The sequence below is a fragment of the Cryptomeria japonica genome, chromosome 9, assembly GCF_030272615.1.
Source record: "Cryptomeria japonica chromosome 9, Sugi_1.0, whole genome shotgun sequence".
In the NCBI taxonomy this organism is placed as follows: domain Eukaryota; kingdom Viridiplantae; phylum Streptophyta; class Pinopsida; order Cupressales; family Cupressaceae; genus Cryptomeria; species Cryptomeria japonica.
The window spans coordinates 251410892-251428802 of NC_081413.1; positions in this window are offsets into that span (position 1 = coordinate 251410892).

Here is a 17911-nt window from a genome sequence, read left to right on the forward strand (position 1 = left end):
TCAAATTAATTAGGTCTAAGGCCCTATTTCATCATTTTCTACATCATAAAGTTGGGCCCTTTCACTAAAGCGTGCCCTTCGCATTTTATTCTTCCAATACACCACTTAATCAAAAACCCTAATTAAGTCCTATTTCGAACTTGGGGGCTTGGTTTCGGGGTCTAAACATCTCGAAATCACCTGTAACTTCGGGATTCTCTCTAAAATCATCATATCCGACGGCTCTGAAAATTTGGTGAAAAGTTGTCGGGACCATGGCACCCGTGCAACATGGTCCCGGACATTTTTCCTAAAATTTTGGGAGCACGATCCAATCATAAAATAAAGCTTAACCCCAAGAAATTGGCGGGATATTCAATCTCTAGGTCGGCCAAAATACGAATTTATGACCTAGGGTTTCATACATAAGAGCTCTCTTTTCTCATTTGAAGGGATCGGATTTTTGTTTCCAGGAACTTCATATGTAGTGAAAGAGCAGATCTTTGAGGACTTCAACAACACTCAACATCATTTTATCAAGCATCTATCAAATTCATTCATCCACTTAGGGCTTGGAAGACATTGAAGAACAATAGGAGATTACCGACTGAAGATTGGCTTGTACTCCTCCCTTGAGGGTTGGGTATGATTTCGTATTGTTTTCATGTCTTTGCATAAGATTTGATACATCATTTATTCATGCTTTAGATCACATTGCATCTTGATTTGGAGCATTTACATTATCATTTACAAGCAATTAGGGTTTACTTTCTAGGTTGCTCTAGTTTGCTTTCTTGCATTTTGGACCTTGCACACACACTAGGTCTGCACACACAATACATTTTACAAAACAACTTGGCTATTCGTGGAGGTGGAAATCACCGAAGCGGGGGTTTGACTAAGGCAAAACCCTATATAGCCGCCCCTCCCCCTTTTCAGATATTATTGCAGGTTTTAGGATTCGGACGACGCCGCGGGACACAGATCCGGAGAGAGAAGGCTGAGGCAGAACCCTGTGTGAAATTGTAGCTCAGAAGACCAGGATAGGGGCGTTGGGTGCCCTGGTCCCTGGGACAGAGGCGCTGGGTGCCCTGGTCCTCCGGACAAACAGTTTTCCGACAACTTTCCGACAGTGTTTCAGGGTGCAGAACAGTGGTTTCCGGTGTAGTTTTCAGGACAGTGGCGCCCGCGGCCCCGTCCCGAACATTTTCAGTCCGATTTTGACTCCGGGTACATATCTGCATTCTTATTTTATCCTTACACTTACAGCTGTTCATTGTTTAATCTCAATTCTGCAATCTTGTTATTGGTTCATACTTGCATTTTGGGATTAGGGTTTGAAGTTGCATTACTTGATCTTACAATTTCAACAAGGGAATAGAAATCCTAATAGATATCCCGTGGCTCTCTCTTTCACCAAAAGAAGTAGCCAATTGTGCGATATCTCTAGGCTCTTTCGTATTCCGTAATGTGTGTCAAAAGGTAGGATTAGGGCATGATTAACCTAGTCTCGCTTTTTTTCCCCTACACAGTGAGTTTAATAACTTTTGTGAGAAGCATGGTATAAGAAGAGTATTTTCTACTCCTCAAACACCTTAACAGAATGGAGTTGTGGAAAGGTAAAACAAAACTATCTTGGATGCTGCTAGAAAAATGATGATGGAAGCTAATCTACCTCATACCTACTGAAGAGAAGCAGTTAGTACATCGGTTTACACATTCAACATAGTACATATCAAACAAGAAACTGGTAAGACACCTTATGAATTATGGTTTGGCAATACACCTACAGTTAAGTATTTCACAATTTGTGGTAGTAAATGTTATATTAGGAGAGATGATACTATTGGGAAATTTGATCCTAGAAGTGATGAAGGCATATTTCTTGTTTATTCTAATGAGAGAAAAGCATGTAGATGTTATAACAAGAGATTATAGAGAATTGTGCAGAGTGCTAATGTCAAAGTAGATGAGCTGAGCAAAAGTCAAATCGGAGTTTATGAGAAGGAACTGGTTGTGGAAATGATTATATCTGAACTAGTAGCACTTTTATTGGAATAGAGAATTGAACCAGTTACTCTGATAACATCAGAAAATTCTACAGTAACTGAAGAACAGATAAGAGGAATAGAGAGTCAGAAGACTCCCAGGTATGTGAGATTGAATCATTCTGAAGATCAAATCATTGGGGATACGAGCAATAGAGTGATGAGAAGAAGAAGACTGACAACTAATGAGGTATGTTTAATTTTATAAGTTGAACCGGTATCAGTATTTGAGGCATGCAAAGATGAATTTTGATTAAAAGCTATGGAAGAAGAATTAGATCAGATTGAGAAAAATAACACATGGACTTTGGTTCCCCGGCCTAAAAAATGAAATGGTTATTGGAAATAAATGGGTTTTTAGGAATAAATTGAATGAGGATGGTCAAGTTATAAGGAATAAGGCTAGATTGGTTTGTAAAGGATATTCTCTAAAGGAAGGAATTGATTATGGAGAAAATTTTGCATCGATAGCTAGGTTTGAAGTTGTAAGATTTTTTCTTGCCCATGTTTCTTATAAAAACTACAAGGTTTATCAAATGGATGTTAAATGTGCATTTTTGAATGGGGATCTTGATGAGGAAGTTTATATTGAGAAATTTGATGGTTTTTCACTATCAGATGATACTGATATGGTTTACAGGTTAAGGAAATCTTTATATGGATTGAAACAAGCACCTAGAGCTTGGTATGTAAGGTTGGATAAATATCTTTTGAAGCTTGGTTTTACTAAGGGCAATGCTGACAGTAATTTATATTATTGCTGGAAATTGACACTCATTGGAATCATATGTTGTCACTGATGACAACAATATTCTATTAAAGGCATATACCGACACTTGGAGGCATACACTGACATATACTGATATTGAGTATTCAAGGTCATCACCGGCACTGACATCCAACAATGAAGCCGACATCAGTCTGGATCTGAAAGGTTTTATTATAAAATAATCTTGTAATTATTGTGTAAGGCCGACATCGTATATCTTTTGTATTGTAGGCCAACATAAGGCATACTATTTATAAGGGTATATAAGTCAGTTTGTTAGGTCATTTTGAAAGTGTGATATGTGAGAATAATAGCAGAACTATGTGATGTGAATGATATGTATGTAGATAATTTGTATGCAAATGTAATATCATGCTATGATCAGTAGATAGTTTGAAAAGAATTCTTGGAGGAAGAGGAGATACCGGTAGAAGGTTAAGGGTTTATGAACCGGTATAGATCAAAGCTTTAACCAGAACTCTTTTTGGCATTGCAGATGCCTTTGTGAGTTCACCATTACTATTTTGTTTTAGTAGAATCATGTAGTCAGTGAGACTCTTTTTTGTTGAGCAGTGTGCTCTAGGTAGTGTGCCTTCTTGCATGTGCAGGCCCTCATGCTATGTAATATCTTTCATATGGCTAGTGAATTGATATTGTGGGTCACAAATCCCACCATGGTTTTTCCTCTTTGAGGTTTTCCATGTATAAATTCTATGTGTTGTTGTGTTCATTCATGTGGCTGGTTTATTTGGTCCATGTTATATGTTTCTTCATTTACCGGTTTATATGTGTATGTTATAAAAGGTTAAAATCTTGTGTTATCGACAGAACATTGTGTCACCCCCCCTCTCAGTGTTCTTTGGTTCATTGTATTCCAATAATTGGTATTAGAGCTTGGTCAGAGGTTCAAATCATGCAGGCCACGATGAGTGATGCTGGGAAGGGGATTATTGGCAGTGGGTCAACATCCCTCATGGGGATTCCTAACATGGTTTAATTACCTCCTGTGGATTCTATAAGTCTAGTGGTTATATCAAGCATTAACAGGTTGATGTTTTAGTTAAACGACAACCCTAGCTTATAACAAGTGGTATCAGAGCTTGGTACCTCGAAGGAAGTTTAACAACTTGAGGAAGATACTAAAACCAGAATTATTGAACATGGCTATGGTGTAGCAACTTGAGATGGCACTTGAAGACTATAATGTTGAAAGGATGAAGAAACTAAAACTGCAAGATGAATTGAATTATGCTAATGAATTCATTCTTATTCTGCAAGAAAGGTTAGCATCTGCTCAAGGTAAGAGAAAGGAACCTTTTCAAAACTAAGATCATGAAGAGAAAAATGCACTTAATGAACAATGTTAGAAGTTGAGTCAAGCAAACATGCTCATGAAGAATATTGAAATGCAAGACCTGACTATGAGGTTATCAAAAGATATTGAGGACAGAAAGAAAAAAGAAAGAAAATCTTGTTATATCTCTAAAGAAAAAATTTGATGAATGTGGTAGATTGACTTATGAGAATAATCTATTGAGAACTAATTTGGTACACTCCCAGAATAGTGAACAAGAGTTTGAAAGACAAATAACAACTCTGAGAGATGATATGACTACTGCAAGTGAATATAAAGAAAAATTCAGGATTAGTGCTGCACAGTTGGATGATTTATTGAAAAGACAAAGGCAGAGTGAAGATTATAGAGGACTTGGATTTATACAAGGTGAAAGCTCCAGTACTGCAAATGAAGATCAGACAACCAGTATGCAAAACTCATAAGACCAGAGGAAATAGGTAAGGCAATCTAATGCTTACAAATTCAATGGTAGATGTTTTGTTTGTAATAAATTTGGGCATATGGCTAGACAATGTAAAAATAGAGAAAATCAAAACTACAATTCAGTTCCCGGTCAATGCACAAATTGCAAGAAATATGGTCATCAGTTAGAAGATTGAAAAATGAATGTTAAATGTCATGCATGTGGAAAGTTTGTTCATTTGGCTAATCAATGTAGGTTAAGGAATGACACCGGATATGTCAAAGAAATTCAAAAGAATAAAGTTACATGTTATGCATGGAACAAAATAGGTCATATTGCTAAGTACTACAGAAGCAAGTCTACACCAGTTAGAAATGATAAAGCAAATGAGAAAGGGAAGCAAAAGGTAGATGAAATACAACAAGATCACACCAAGAGATGGGGTAGAAAATCTGAAGAACCAAGTGGAGATGTAACTACATCGGTAACTACACCTGTAACTCCACCGATAGACTAGAGCATTCCTGCACTGGCAGGAAATTCAATTGGTAATGGAGGCATACGCCTTAGGGGTTGGCAAATTCATTTCAAATCTTGCATATTCCCCGGAAGAGATCTAGAAGAGATCTAAAGAGTGGCATTAATCATTGATGGAGGTTTATCCGACATGAAACTATGAAACCGACATCCAGTAGGGAACATCGCTAAGAACCTATGACAATGATGAATTAGGGTTTATTCACTGATAAAAAAAGAAAATGGACTCATTTTCACTCATCCAACACTCAAGCAAAACCGAGCGAAGAAAAAGTGAATCATAGGTCATCAAGAGAAAGTAAAGGCATTCCAAAGAATTGCCAACAGTCATCCTAAGAAGTAATCAAAACACTTCAACCGACGACTATTATCCAGATATTTCTTTGAAATGACATCCAGATCATCATCTTCTCCTACTTTCATTGCAAATCCCACTGTTGTTGAGGTCAAGGATAGGCTTAGGCCTGTTTTCAAGGAAGTTCCCCAAATTTCTATGAAGGAAGATTCTACTGGTGCTTTTTCAAGGGTTCCCGATGGTCTGGTTTATGTTGAGTATGTCAGAACCTATATTCATTATACCTTGGAGGACTTAGGCACTAAGGAAATCAAGGAGCTGTATCAATTTTTGATACTAGGCAGCTCCGGTACTATCAAACTGGAAAATAAAATCATTGAGGATCTAGGGTTAACCAGAATCTAGTACATTCTAGAATTCAAGGATCAAGTGATCAGATATGTTCTGAGTAGGGTCCATAATGAATTTATCTAGCTGGGCTAGCCCCACATGATTACCAAATAAGATATTCAAGTAGTCATTGACTTACCTAAAGTTGGACAGGAACCATGAAAGAAAATTTCCACCACTATGGTTGAGAAGTTCACCGATGCAACCCATGATGGAAGATCTATGAGGGTTAGCACCATCAAAGACACTAATGTGAAATTTGCCAACATGATAATCAACTACAAGGTAACTCAATCAAGTCAATTGAAATCTCTTGCTAGTTCCTGCATCCATGCTGCTTATGAGATGATAAAGAATAATGAGAAGTATGATTTGTGTGAATGGTTGAGAAGTGAGTTAATGATTAATCTTGGCAAAATTAAAGGGGTTAAGAAAGGAACATTCAGGTTTGGCAATCTGATTGTTTGCTTGATGTTATACTTCATGAATGAGCTATTGAGTCTAGGAAAGAAGAATTGGGCACATGACATACTAGTAGGTATGAGGATCAAAGAAGCAATCACTGGTCTTGGTAGTAATAGTGATGAGAAGATATGGGGCTATTTCAAAACTTTTCAAGAGAATATGAGACTGAGGAAAAGAATTTTCAACCACATTGTGGAGAAATACTCACTTGATATCTACTTTATGGTTAAAACAGATGAGACACTGATGGAAGCAGTGGAACCTAGAACCTTTATGGGTTACCGAATTGGGTTATGAGTTAGATGACAACATTTTAAAGTTATATGCTAAAATGTTGATTGATTATCCTTTGGATGATAAGGCTGAACACTTTGGCACTACATAGGAAAATACTTTTGAAGTTAAAACTAGTTTGAATTGGAAAAGAAGAGAAAAGAAGATAGAGAAATTTCTAGATTTGTTCAAGATGTAATGCATAGGATAGATATAGAACAAGGTTGTGGATCTAAACTGGTAGATCAACCGATAACAGCTAGTGCTCCTGAGGTGACGACGCCTGAGACTTTAATTTCTTCTATCACTTCTGATTCTGCATCTAGAGAATAATCAACCTCTTGCATTTAGAAGGGTATAGAGGAAGAAAACTGACAAGCCTCTCGTAGAGGAGAAGAAGGTGGAACCTAGGAGGAAGCTAGTTAGAAAGGTAACAACTGCACCCATACCTCTGACAAGGAAACCTACTCAAAAGAGGCAGCTCGCTCCATCCACTCTTGCAACTCCCAACAAGAAGAAAAAGAGTGATGAAGCAGTTGAATCTGGTAAAATAACTTGTGCTAAGTTAATTGATGATATAACTAAAGATGGAATGTTGAAGAATGTGTCAAAATTCTATGAAGATTTAGAAGATAATGAGAAAAATTAAATAGAAGAAGCTATTTTGTTATATTTAGACATATATAAGAAGGCTTTGGTGGAGATTTTGAAGGAAATTCCCTTATCATTGTACAATAAGTTAGATGCAAGGAGATTGGATGCAATTAGGAGGGATAGAGAGATCAAAGAAGTTAAACTTTTGAATATGTGTGGCTCTATAAATAATGAGGAAAGGAAAAGATGTATAGAGTGTTCTAATAGAACAGTCTTTAGCAGCAAAAAATGACAAATAGGCGTAATGATGGGTAGAGTAAATGAGATAGTAAATGAGACCAGAGATGGTTGGACCAAATTCTTCCAAAATAATCTTGATTTTCTCACCTCTCAAGAAGAATTTTCTAAGGCAACAACTCCCACCATTCTAGACAAATTTAAAGGGAAAGGAATTTTGGGAAGTTCAGTTCAAATTTTGAGTGAACTGACAGTTAAACCCAAAATTGATGATCGGGTACAGACTAAACCGACATCGACTACATTTGTGCAGTCTGGGCAAGATAATATATATAATGTATAGGTTACAGATAATATTGTGGACAATACTCCACCGACACTAGCTGATACTGCACCAAGTGGCAAAGCCATCAGTGCATTAGAGGAGGAGAAAAGAGATTCACTGGTAGTGGATAAGGAAGATAAGGAAAAGGAGACTGAACCGACAATTGTTTCCCCTACAAAATCTTTGGCAATTGACACTTCTCAAGTTGAGAAGAAATCGGTTACAAAGATGAGTCCCACAGAGTTAATGATGATGGCTACTCAAAAGCTAATGAAGGAGGGATCTACAAACAAAGGAATAATAGATCAATCAATAATAGTTTTGTATAGATTGATTCCTAATTGTACGATTAAAAATGAAGCAAGCCGTTCCGGCAAGCTTAAGGTATTAACATAACACATATCTAAAAACTTTCAGTCATTGCATCAAATTTCAGACAATAAAGCACTTGAAAGATTTACTTTGGCCAAGAAAGCAACTTTTGACCATATTATTGAGATAGAGAAGAAGAAGGTTGAAGAGAAACTTTTACTCATTGAAAATTCTTTGAAACGGTTTACTAACATCTACAGGGTCTGTTGTAATATACAAATTCTTATAGCTAATGTAGATCAGAGGTTAAAGGAACTACATGGAAAGATAGCTAATATTGCTAATTCTTTTGATGCACTAACTTCACTTACAACTTCCATTGATGGACAAATTTTAACCTTGGAGAACCAAGTTTTTGCTTTTGAAAAGGAAAGAGACAAGATGATTCAGAGAGCAAGGAGTTTTAGAGGATTGGTGAGTCCAAGATTGGATTCACTTGGTGTATAGAAGAGAGAATGTATGGATGTGCTTGTAAAACCAACACCAATAGAAGTCACAGAGAAAGAAACACAAACACATTTACTGAGTGGACTTGTATCCATGTCTGAAGCATTCAAAACCGGTTGGGATACCTATGTGCAGTTGCTAGAGAAAGCCTACCCAAAAATTTTGAGATTGGTCAAGCTTCGGTAAAGTATCTGTAATTATTCTTTAATTCTTTCACCAGTCTTTGGCATTGATGCCAAAGGGGGAGTATATGTATGTGAAAAATATGTATGTAATCCTAAGGGGAGGATAGCCAAAGTATATTGCTGACAGGGTCAATCAGCTCAGGGGGAGCATGATTCATTTTTTAGTTGAACCGACAGGGAATCCATTTTTCACATGAGTGTTGCCATCAATGCCAAAGGGGGAGATTGTTGGAAATTGAAACTCATTGGAATCATATGTTGTCATTTATGGCAACACTATTCTATTGAAGGTATATACCGACACTTGGAGGCATACACCGGCGGATATCAACATTCAGTATTCAGGGTCATCACCGACACTGAAACCGACATCCATCATTTCAGTAAAGCCAACATTAGTCTAGATCCAAAAGGTTTTATTATAAAATCATCTTGTAATTATTGTGTAAGGCTGACATTGTATATCTTTTGTATTGTAGTCTTCCATAAGGCATATTGTTTGTAAGGGTATATAAGTCAGTCCATTAGGTCATTTTGAAAGTGTGATATGTGAGAATAATAGCAGAACTTTGTGATGCGAAGGATATGTATGTAGATCATTTGTATGCCAATGTAATATCATGCTATGATCAGTAGATAGTTTGAAAAGAATTCTTGGAGAAAGAAGAGATACCCGTATAAGGTTAAGGGTTTATGAATCAGTACATAATAGAGCTTTAACCAGAATTATTTTTGGCATTGCAGATGCATTTTGTGGTTCACCAGTACTATTTTATTTCAGCAGAAGCTTGTAGTCAATGAGACTCTTTTGTGTTGAGCAGTGTGCCTTCCTACATGTGCAGGCCCCCATGCTATGTAATATCTTTCATATGGCCAGTGAATTGATAGTGTGGGTCACAAATCCCATAGTGGTTTTTCCTCTTTGAGGTTTTCCACATATAAATTATGTGTGTTATGGTGTTCATTCATGTGGTTGGTTTATTTGGTTCATGTTATATGTTTCTTCATTTACTGGTTTATATGTGTTATAAAAGGTTAAAATCTTGTGTTACTGACAGAACACTGATTCACCCCCCCCTCTCAATGTTCTTTGGTTCATTGTATTCCAACAATTGGTATCAGAGTTTGGTCACAGGTTTGAATTACGCAGGCCATGATGAGTGACGTTGGGAGGGGGATTGTTGGTAGTGGGTCAGTGTCCCTCATAGGGATTTGTGACATGGTTTAATAGCCTCATGTGGATTCTATAAGTCTAGTGGTTGTATCAAGCATTAACTATTCGATCTTTTGGTGCAACGACAACCCTAGCTTGTAACAATTATAAAATCACTGATGATGATATACTAATTGTTGAAGTATTTGTTGATGACATTATTTTTGGAGGTGAAGATAAATTATGCATAGAATTTTCTAAGAATATGGAAAAAGAATTTGAGATGTCTATGATTGGTGAGATGAAATTTGTTATAGGTTTGCAGATTACTTAGACTAACAAAGGTATTTTTATCTGTCAAACTAAATATGCTAAGGAATTGTTGAAGAAATTTGGTATGGGAGATTCTAAACTGGTAAGTACACCTATGGTTACAAGTGAGAAATTGACTCAGATAAATACACCTAAGTACACCGATAAATCCTACAAGATATAAATCTATGATTGGAGGTCTACTTTTTTTGACTCAAACTAGGCCTGGCATTATGAATGTTGTTTGTATTGTTCCAAGATTTTAGAGTGATCCTAGAGAAAATCATGAGATGGCAGTGAAAAGGATTTTTAGGTAATTGTAAGGTACATCAGAATATGGTTTGTGGTACCCTAAGGATGATAACTTTACTTTATTTGCATATACAAATGTTGACTGGGCTAGAGATGATGATCGGAAAAGTACTTTTGGTGGAGCTTTCTTTTTTGGAAAGAAGTTGGTTTCATGGATCAACAAGAAGTAGTCATGTAATTCTTTATCTATTACTGAAGCCGAGTATGTTACTGCTACTACTAACTGTAAACAAGTTTTATGGATGGAACAAATCTTGAAGGATATAAAGGTGGATTCTGATGCATCGGTAGTTATTTACTGTGATAACTCTGCTACTATTGATATATCAAAGAATCCGGTATTTCATTCTAAGTCAAATCACATATCTATCAAGTGTAACTTTTTGAAGGGGAAGGTGGAAGCAAATGAAGTTAAACTAGTTTATGTGAACACTAAAGAATAGATTGCAGATATTTTTACTAAACTTTTATCCAAGGAATCATTTGAGTACATGAGAGACAGATTGGGGGTTTTTGCCCCTCTGACAAAGACTTGTTTGATGTGGTTTGGCATCAGTCTAACATGCATTATCTGAGATACTATTCATTCCAACACTGATGTGGGATGCTACTGCACAGGGGGAGTAGTCAGCTTTGAGATTCAAAGGCTTATGTTTTTGCTTTGATATTTTTGTCAAATTTGTGGCATTGATGTCAAAGGGGGAGAGATATTGATGTGAAAAAGAAATTCAAATCTTTATAGAGATATTAGTCAAAGAGGGAGATACATTGATATTCAGAGCTATATGCAGGAGATTGTTGGCTGTCTTCCATAGGGGGAGACTTGTTTGGCATTTCTTGGTACTTAGATGTTTTTCACATCTAGTATTGCCATCAATGCCAAAGGGGGAGATTGTTGGCCCTTTGGTGGAATTGATTATAGTCTGGAATTGGGTTTGTGTAAGAGGATTTAGTCCTCTAGTATTGAGCTTAACTGAAACTATACTCAGGCATATGAGATGCTATCTTTTGCAGTTCAACACTTTTTCGGATTGTAGTCTGGATTTGTATGTAGTCAGTGAAATTCCTTTTGTGATGAGCAGTATGCTCTAGACTAATGGTCTTCCTAAAAGTACAGGCCCCTTTATTGTAATTCACATACTTACTATAGAAGTATTATCTGACTATGGGTAGGCTTCCCACTGTGGCTTTTCCCTTTACCGGGTTTTCCACGTACAAGTCTTGTTGCTGTGTGGATGGTATTTATTTTGTGATTATTGTTTATGCTTAATTGGATTAAGTGCTATTTTGGTATTATTGTTTTGGGTTCTGGTATTAAAGTTATAATTGCTCAATATTCCTGTAATCTATGACAACTGAGTCACCCCCCCCCCTCTCAGTTGTCTTCTGGTTATCTGAACTATCTAACAATCCAAAGTTTGAAAATATCCCTTATGTAGGCTCTCCTCACACTTTCCAACTTCCTTGGAAAGGATGTGAGTTTCCATAGGTTGGTCCTCCAACCTCTTACTTGGTTTCTATAAATGGAAACTGAAAAAATGTGGTTGTAAGATGGGGAAGTGCACCTAAACACCAAAAGAGAAGGCTGTCTACCCAAGAGTCAATCTTCTAAAAGTTCAATTTCGTCTATCTTGGAAAACCCACTTTTGAAGTGACTTGATAGTGTACGTTAGGAAATAGGAAATCATCACAAGACAAGATAAACATTAATAGCTCAATCACAAATGCATTCATTGCAATGAATCTATCCCAAGCACACTCAATAGAGACATAAAAACAAAGCATTCAAAAGCAAATATTCATGCAAACCAGATGACAATTTGGATGCTTCTTCCATGCGGCTCCATTGTTCTTCTTTCCTCTTCAAATGGATTTGTGGATCTAACCTACAAGTGCACAACATACAATTGAAAGCAAGATTGATATTGGTTTGTTGATCAAGAGTACTAGAAGCATAAGTTCGATAGTTTGATTACCAATTCAGAATCAAGGGATTTGATTGAAGAAAATCATCCAATTTATAGAAGAATTGGAGAGATGACAAGATTAGCATGATAGTGATTCGAATGGAAATTCAAATCAAGAATAGCAAAATTATGACATGTCTATGACAAATTGCTATGCAAGAATTTATGACAAATTGCTATGCAAAGATTTATGACAAGAATTTGAAATAGAAATAGACATTTAGGAATATAGGAGAATTTAGAAAATTAGGTTGGAAATGATGACTTGGAAATTAGAAAATTGATGAAAAATAGGTAAATTAATTAATAATTTCTCATTCATTAATTAATTTACAAAAATAGGAGGAATTAATTAGCCAATTAAATAAACATTCAATTGTGATAGGAAGACTTAGGATAAATAAATAAATTATTTAACCTAGAGGGAAAATGCCAAACAAGATTAAATGAATAAATCAAAAACCTTGGAAGATGAATTAGAAATGCAAGGATGACAATTAGGTCTTGATGATAGATAATTAATGTCGATTCGATCATGATTTTGAATTGATAAATGACCAGTGTTGATAAATGATTTGATTGAGATAGGTTGACAAAAATCAATGACAAATTGACCAAATTGACATGATTGAAAAAGGACAAGGATCGATGACGAATCGATCGCAATATGACAAGATTGACAAAAGGACAAAGATCGACCAAAATCATGATTAAAGATTGTTGTCGACAAGACCAAATTCGAAGACGAGATGAATGAAGAATGTAGAAGAATGACTCGATGTTCGAAAATGATAAAAACCAAGTATGAATCATAGGAGAAATGTTAATGCGACGCAAAAACCTAAAATGAGGCAATGCGCAAATGTTAAAGTATGACTCCGCAAGCGTTGACCATTTTTAGGTGTCTACATTTTGCCCCTCTTTGAGACAATGTGATTTTAAGCATTGTTTCAAAGAACAATAATGAAAATGCCCCAGACAATAATAATGACATATGCATGCCCCCTCGAGGAAGTGGCCGGAAACATACAGAAAAGAGGCCAATTGATCGATAAAAATGATAGGATCGAACGGATTGACAATCGGAGATCAGATGCATGAAGGACAAGCAATGTAAGGTGCACAAGACTGCAACCAACATAAGATGGAGAGGACGCACGTCCATCTATGCAATGACAAAGAGCTATAAATGAGACCAAGAGGGTGAAAATTGCTCATTTGCACTAGCCCAAGAAGAGGATTTGTTGCTCTGGAAAAGGACACTTGCAGAGAGATGGCGAACATTCAAATGGTAGATCACCTCGGAGAATGTGTACGCATGTACAAATGACTGGATGATGTGGGAGCAGTGATATGGATCTCAAAAACCCATGTTTTCAATTTCATGAATTTGACTTGCTTGCGGGACATTGCGGGGCCCACAGGGGATACAGAAACTGACTTCTGCGCTTGTGTAGGGTCTTCTGCGCTTGTGTAAGGTCTTCTGCGCTTGTGTGAGGTCTTCTACGCTTGTGTAATGTCTTCTATGCTTGTGTAAGGGTACACAAGCGCAGGTTACATGACACAAGCGCAGGTTCCTTGACACAAGCGCAGTTGTGCATTGGGAACTCAGTTTTGGTCCAAAACAACACGCAAATGATCTGAAAAGGGGGGATAAGGGTAGGATAGGTCAGAATGGATGAAAAACACCCTGAGGTGGACATGAAAATGAGGAAATGCAACCCGTAGGAGCAAACCCTAAAACTGAGAAAATGTGCCCCAATTATGATGCAGAGTCGACAGTATCCGTTGATCACGCGGGAGAACCGACCTGACTACTTCATGTTACGACATAGACTCAAAAGCACGGACAGAGATACAATAGCAGGACTTGGGATAGGAGGGACATCATCCTTGAGACATGGCAGGGATGAGGAGGATAGAGGGAGCACCCAGTGACAGAGGCACATGCTCCTTATGACAGACAGTAGACACTATGTAGTTTGACATTTTGCATTCAGCCTGCGGGCCATACTTAGGACAGACAGTCCGATTTTGTACTCTGATATTTATTGTGGCAGATGATATGATATGCATCGATATGATGAGATGCAAATGATTTATGTGATTTTCCATGTATGGATGACTTATGCACTGTTTATGTACCTTTGTGGAATATGTATGGATATATTTTTATGTATTTTTGATGTATTTATGAAATGAAATGGATAAAATGCTTGATGTGGTGCAAATGTAATGCAAATGTACTAACCAAATGGATGCAGGATGTAGCATATGTGTTTGGATATCGGAGCACTAGACCGAACTGACTATCCGGACTGACGGAAGAAATGTTAGTAAGAAGAAATGAGATAGAGGGCAGTTAGAGATGATGAAAAACTTGCTTTCAGTAATGCACTTTGTAGGTGAGAACCTTTATTTTTATGTAGAAAAATGGATGCTTAGCATCATGGCATGGAAGGCCAGAGCTGAAATGCAACCCTTTTTGCAAAAGATAGACACATCACAGACAAACAACAATCACAATCAAGAAAAGGACCATGATCCATCCCGGTCACTCTAAATCACTCAGTGACATCATCGAGCAACATAGGAACATGACCGAAGCCAAAGATAAATCAGTAAAAAGATAAGATGCACAAATTCCAACAAATCAAACAAACATCTTGATCTTCATTGTCAAAAGTTGAAAGCGTTGATAGGACAATCATGCTGTCTGGTTTCAGGACATGCGGTACCCCATCTAAGACAGGACACAGTCTGGTTTCGAGTATACCACACCCTGTATAAGACCCATGATAATAGGAACAAGGACAAATGATTTTGATACTGATATGTGATTGATATGACAGTTTGGATCAGTTTGAATGTTTGGTTTTGATTGAAAAAGTTCATCTGGTAAAGCATGACTTCAGAAAAGCATAGTGTGAAATGGATTGCAAGTGTCATTGGATGAATGCTCAGTGATTTGTCTTATGCACAAAAGGAATAATTTATTGCAAAATGTTTGTTTTTGTTTTTGGATTTTAATGTTTTGAAATTTTTTGTTCATTTTTTTTAGGACTTTATTTGATTTTTTTCATTTTTTTGTATTTTTTTCAATAGAAGATGGACACATGATAGGGGATGGAAGAAGGACTGAAGCATCTTTTTTTTTTTGGATAGTAGCCTTGAAAAAAAATGGACCATGACCTTTTAAAAGTATGCTCAAAGACGTTGGTAGGATAAGGACATGGAAAATGAGATGAAACTAAGGCAAGGATTTATGCAAAGGATGGGATCAAAGGGATCGAAGGATGAAAAATATGCATTGGACATATTATGGGATTAATGTAGCATCGGAATTAGGAATCATCAAAGCAATATATAAAAGGACATATTATTCATTATTAGCTCAATCACACATTGCAATGATCTAATCCTAAGCACACTCAATAGAGACATAAAAACAAAGCATTCAAAAGCAAATATCATGCAAACCAGATAACAATTTGGATGCTTCTTCCATGCGGCTCCATTGTTCTTCTTTCCTCTTCAAATGGATTTGTGGATCTCACCTACAAGTGCACACATACAATTGAAAGCAAGATTGATATTGGTTTGGTGATCAAGAATACTAGAAGCATAAGTTCGATAGTTTGATTACCAATTCAGAATCAAGGGATTTGATTGAAGAAAATCATCCAATTTATAGAAGAATTGGAGAGATGACAAGATTAGCATGATAGTGATTCGAATGGAAATTCAAATCAAGAATAGCAAAATTATGACATGTCTATGACAAATTGCTATGCAAGGATTTATGACAATTTATGACAAGAATTTGAAATAGAAATAGACATTTAGGAATATAGGAGAATTTAGAAAATTAGGTTGGAAATGATGACTTGGAAATTAGAAAATTGATGAAAAATAGGTAAATTAATTAATAATTTCTCATTCATTAATTAATTTACAAAAATAGGAGGAATTAATTAGCCAATTAAATAAACATTCAATTGTGACAGGAAGACTTAGGATAAATAAATAAATTATTTAACCTAGAGGGAAAATGCCAAACAAGATTAAATGAATAAATCATAAAACCTTGGAAGATGAATTAGAAATGCAAGGATGACAATTAGGTCTTGATGATAGATAATTAATGTCGATTCGATCATGATTTTGAATTGATAAATGACCAGTGTTGATAAATGATTTGATTGAGATTGGTTGACAAAAATCAATGACAAATTGACCAAATTGACATGATTGAAAAAGGACAAGGATCGATGACAAATCGATCGCAATATGACAAGATTGACAAAAGGACAAAGATCGACCAAAATCATGATTAAAGATTGTTGTCAACAAGACCAAATTCGAAGACGAGATGAATGAAGAATGAAGAAGAATGACTCGATGTTCGAAAATGATAAAAACCAAGTACGAATCATAGGAGAAATGTTAATGCGACGCAAAAACCTAAAATGAGGCAATGCGCAAATGTTAAAGTATGACTCCGCAAGCATTGACCATTTTTAGGTGTCTACATTTTGCCCCTCTTTGAGACAATGCGATTTTAAGCATTGTTTCAAAGAACAATAATGAAAATGCCCCAGACAATAATAATGACATATGCATGCCCCCTCGAGGAAGTGGCCGGAAACATACAGAAAAGAGGCCAATTGATCGATAAAAATGATAGGATCGAACAGACTGACAATCGGAGATCGGATGCATGAAGGACAAGCAATGTAAGGTGCACAAGACCGCGACCAACATAAGATGGAGAGGACGCACGTCCATCTATGCAATGACAAAGAGCTATAAATGAGACCAAGAGGGTGAAAATTGCTCATTTGCACTAGCCCAAGAAGAGGATTTGTTGCTCTGGAAAAGGACACTTGTAGAGAGATGGCGAACATTCAAATGGTAGATCACCTCGGAGAATGTGTACGCATGTACAAATGACCGGATGATGTGGGAGCAGTGATATGGATCTCAAAAACCCATGTTTTCAATTTCATGAATTTGACTTGCTTGCGGGACATTGCGGGGCCGACAGGGGATACAGAAACTGACTTCTGCGCTTGTGTAGGGTCTTCTGCACTTGTGTGAGGTCTTCTGCGCTTGTGTAATGTCTTCTGCACTTGTGTAAGGGTACACAAGCGCAGGTTACATGACACAAGCACAGGTTCCTTGACACAAGCGCAGTTGTGCATTGGGAACTTAGTTTTGGTCCAAAACAACACGCAAATGATCTGAAAAGGGGGGATAAGGGTAGGATAGGTCAGAATGGATGAAAAACACCCTGAGGTGGACATGAAAATGAGGAAATGCAACCCGTAGGAGCAAACCCTAAAACTGAGAAAATGTGCCCCAATTGTGATGCAGAGTCGACAGTATCCGTTGATCACACGGGAGAACCGACCTGACTACTTCATGTTACGACATAGACTCAAAAGCACGGACAGAGATACAATAGCAGGACTTGGGATAGGAGGGACAT